Here is a 4,447-nt window from a genome sequence, read left to right as displayed (position 1 = left end):
TGCTTCATTTCGTGTTTGCATTTTGGAGAGGCTTTTCCTCGTGAGATGGTAGACATGACACAGTGACCTAGCTTTCCTTACACATCTCCTGGTTTTAAATGAGAATTTTAGATGGATAAAAATGGCATGGAAAAACTCCCACATCCTTTTTTCTTTGTCTTGTCTGTTGCAGGGGAATATCAGTATCATTAAAAACTGACACCATGAAGGGGTTCAACTGCTTAGTGGTGAAGATTTAACATAGAAGACGTGGACTATGGCCATGATCTTGCAGTATTTATTCTCTGTTTCTGTGTAAATACTGCTTACATGGTTTCAGCTTTTTGAGTATTAAATATCTCTTGCATGTCAAGATTTTGATATTGCTTTAATTCTCCCACCATCACTAGTAGTCATTTGTTTTCATGACTCTTCAGTCTGTTGCTCCACTCCATTGCCAGGATGTTAAAACTTAAAAGTGAGAAACAAATTGCACATTCCACTGATTTTAATAAAAACAGATTTAATCTATTCCAGGAGAGAACATGCCTGGCTTCTTCTAGAAGGTATTCAGTTTCTTTTTATAATCTATTTGGAGTTCTTGTATGAATGAAATTAGAGATTGCTGCCTGCTTTTTGGAAATAATATCTGCTTTTCCAATGTAAGCTTAATATTATTAAATATTTTAAGACTAAATATCTCTTCCAGCTGGCAAAGGATTTTATCCTTTTTGACCAGAAATCTAGAAATCTTCAGAAAATCTACTGCAAAAGCTGGGAAAGTGAAAATGAAGTAATCTTTAAAAACCTGTTAATTATTTTTCTGGAGCGTGTTTAAGCCTACAGCTTACTCTGTCTCAGAGATTTAACAGTTTAGGGAGCCATATCATTAAGCAACTGCAGGAGACGAATTTTTTTCTGAAACTGCAGAACCGTGGAAGAAAGATATGTCTGTATCCATGATTGATCTGCAGTGCTGTTCAGTTGTTATATGCCTCTGCTAAATGTGTGCAGTTCAAGGCAGGGTTATCCCCTGATAAGAAAGAAATTCAGGCACCGTGGCTGTGTGAATATTTATGTCTGCAGTTTCTTTACACATGCTGCTTAACACTGACTGTGGTTCAAAAAAAATGACATCTGCAATACCCGGTCTTTGCAATAGGTCATGTTTATAGATGGGCTAATTTCTTACTCCTCAAAACATTCTAACCTTTGCCACCCTCCCTTGGAAGCCTCTTACTTTCCTTTCTTCAGAAATTAGATGTGTGAATGTTTTATTGTCTACTTCTTTATTATTTTCTGTATTGAAAGTAATATTCACAGCATTACTTATTGTCTTCTTTCGGTTGGCTTTCAATCTGTTGTTTCCAAGTGAATGCAAGTCAGTCACCTCTTCTGATTTCTTTCTAGGTCAGGAAATTTCTTTCTACAGCCAGGTCAGCATCTCAGTTTTCATCTGGTTTGAACTGGATCAGATGATGGTTGTTGGGGCTGAGAAACCATGGATTTCTGGAAGAGAGTTTATGGCTGCTGTTCTGCCGCCTTATATCTAGTTTTTGTACATTTTTTTCCCCTTGTACAATATTTTGGCTGCTGCTGGCATCTTTCTCCAACAGCTAAAATTATGGAAGGTGTACTGGAGGTAGGAGTTCTTGGAGGATGTTCTGCATGGTTGTTACACACACAGGTTGTTTACTATGCCTGGCAGTGTCTGTGCACTGTGTTTCATGGGATACTTCTTGCTACTTCATGGAATCTGCACGTTTCCATGGGCCTCACCTGGCTGAGGCATCTCCTTCCTGCAATGACAACCACTCACCACTGCTGCCTATTTCCAGTCTGTTTTCCTCATTTCTGGGATCAGCCCACTGCCTTGCTCAGGCTCAGGGCCCAGCAGGGCATTTCTAACCCAGGTAATGTGTTAGGTCAGAGATGCCAAGCTGTGTGCCCAGGACCAAGCAGCCCACTGGGGGCCTCACCAGGCAGAGCCCAGGCATCCCAAATCTAGCACTGCAGCTTTTCTTTATAACCAATGTGACAGGTCCTCAGACATTTTCTCCTCAGCCTCCTCTCAATGATTATCTTCCCTAATGCATCCATCATGATATATTAAATTGGTTAATTAACTTATCCACTGAGCATGAACTCAGGCTCCTGCAGCTGGCAGCATTAGGCATCCTTTAGAAACAACGCAACTTTAAATGCCATCTCTGATTATTTTCCTCTTACAGCAGCAGACTTACATCATGTAGCCCTTGTTAGACCTTTGATGAACTATGCATATCTATTAGCCTACTATCTAGCCACTTATCAGTCATATTTGCAAGTTCCCCACTGCTTCTGTGGCACTGCAAGTAAAATTAGATGTAAGATTTTTATAGGTCTGCACCATTAAATCCACATGACTAAGCAAAAATGGTTTAGTCTCAGAGTTTTTTTCAGAATTTTTCTTATGACATACTCTATGTAGTCATTGATTCATTCAGTTAATTAACTAAATTAAATAGTTAATTAATTTTCAACAACTCTAAGATATTACTAGTTATTTTTTTAGGAACTGAGAACATTTTACATCGGTGGAACAGCTCCAAAAAAATCTGCACACTTGCTTTTTCTGCTGTTGTGAGATGAAGACCTTGTGATAAAAGTAGTTTTGTTACTCTAATACCTAAAATTGTACCAAAACCCCCCAAACAGTCCACCTGAAAGAAAAAGATAAACATGAAAATTCTTTTTCAACACATATAGCTATACATACATGCTGGGGTCTGTGCTCTCCTATTGACCTTGAGAAAGGTTTTATCCACATGGAGTATTCTATTTATAAAGTGAATACAGGCAGCAATGTGTATCTGAGGTATTTTCCCGGAGAGGCGTGTGTGGTCCTGTGGCACAAAGTGCTCTGACCTCAGCGCTGGTTAGTCCCTCATGCTGGGTGGGATTCCCTTGGCTGCACACTGCTTGCAGAGAGTAACTGGTGAGAAGGTCAGACAGCTTCTGGCCTGGGGTGCCTGAGGCGTCAGCATCTTTCTTTGCTGCTGACCCAAGAAGATTGCATGCTTTAAGCTTTGTCTCATAGTATACAGATGAGTCACACCCCCCTTCCTCACCTTCAATTTTTTATTCATTCACATTACTTTGATATACTTTGTTGGATTTTCCATACATTATTCTTTTTATAAAATGAACTTTTCTTTCTTCATAGTCCTACAATTTTCAAAGATGAATTGTGTGCAGTGGTGCAACAAACTTCTTATTCCTGTGGTTTCTTGGTTCTCTGGTTTAGAGGATTCTAGCTTAACTTTTTTTTTTTTTTTTGTCTGGCTTTCAAAATACAGTAAGAAATGGACTTTTATTTTTTTTCTGAAGAAAAAGCTGAGCTGTAAATTAAAATAATAAACATGCTCTTTGACATCCAGGAATTACAGTAATACAGCAAACTCAAGGGACTTTAGAAATGTATGGATTTCTGAGTACTTAGACATTTCACAGTTTCACTCCAGTCAAAAATAAATGTGCAAGTTATAACCAAAGACTTGCAGAAAGACTATCTATGCTAACATAAATTAGAAAAGCAGTGAACTCTAGGTAATTAAGAATGGCTGGATACTGCAATTCTGAAAGTCATGTGAATATATAACTACTTCAACTTATTAGTGAACAGTTGAATCTGAGCTATTTTGAAATCATTTTATATCTTGCAGTAATGAAACTCTTGGACCTCCTTTGCAAATGCTCCCATCCACTGCATTTCGTTCACTGTGCAAAATTCTGTTGCTAGGACACAATGCTACCAGAACTTCATCTTATTTCCTTCAGAACTGATATTTTAGCATCTAGGACCATGATTCCTTCTCAAAGATGTGCTCAGGTGGCTCATGTTCCTGTGTTTACTACTGGATCTCTAAGTTAATGCTTGCTTGCATATACAAGAGAGGAGAAGAGACCTCTATTTCTTCCTCCCTTACAATGAAATATCATAGAATCATAGAAAGGCTTGGTTGGAAGGGACCTTAAAGATCATCTAGTTCCAACCCCTTGCCCTGGGCAGGGACACCTTTAACTGGATCAGGTTGCTCAGAGCTCCGTCCAACCTGGCCTTGAACACTCGCAGGGATGGGACATCCACAGCTTCTCTGGGCAACCTGTTCCTGTGACTCACCACCCTCACAGTATAGAATTTCTTCCTAATATGTAATCTAAACCTTCCTTCTTTCCATTTAAAGGCATCACCCCTCTCACTACGTGCCCTTTTAAGAAGTCCCTCTCCAGTGTTTTTGTAGGGTTTCTTTATAAAGTCTCTGTGGACCCTTTTCTTCTCCAGGCTGAATGACCCCCACTCACTCATCCTGTCTTCACAGCAGCAGTGATCCAGCCTGTGGATTATCTTTGTGATCCTCCTCGGGGCTCATTCCAGCACATTCACATCCTTCCTACGTTGGAGGACCCAGGTAAGAAGCTGCTACTT

This window comes from Corvus cornix, chromosome 2, assembly GCF_000738735.6.
Source record: "Corvus cornix cornix isolate S_Up_H32 chromosome 2, ASM73873v5, whole genome shotgun sequence".
Taxonomy (NCBI): domain Eukaryota; kingdom Metazoa; phylum Chordata; class Aves; order Passeriformes; family Corvidae; genus Corvus; species Corvus cornix.
Note: the sequence above shows the minus strand (reverse complement) of the source record.